The sequence below is a fragment of the Eimeria mitis genome, genomic scaffold (assembly GCF_000499745.2).
Source record: "Eimeria mitis Houghton genomic scaffold, Emh_scaff213, whole genome shotgun sequence".
NCBI classification, from domain to species: Eukaryota; Apicomplexa; class Conoidasida; order Eucoccidiorida; family Eimeriidae; genus Eimeria; species Eimeria mitis.
This window is the reverse complement of record NW_013570453.1, coordinates 3,248-3,448: the sequence shown is the minus strand read 5'-3', so window position 1 is coordinate 3,448 and position 201 is coordinate 3,248.

The following is a 201-nucleotide window of genomic DNA, read 5'->3' as shown; positions in this document are numbered from 1 at the left end:
GATCATAATAACAAGTCCGAAGAAAACCGCAACCGCCATGCGAGGTGGAAAGGCCTCAGAATGTAAAGTTCTCTGATATTTCTTCATAGATTCGCTGCTTTTCACCTCAATGCTCTATCGAGCATGTTGCTCGGAGCAGCAACTACAGTTAGGCTAATTACGCAGCAAGTGAACCTTCGCATACTGAGGCAAACAACGGGG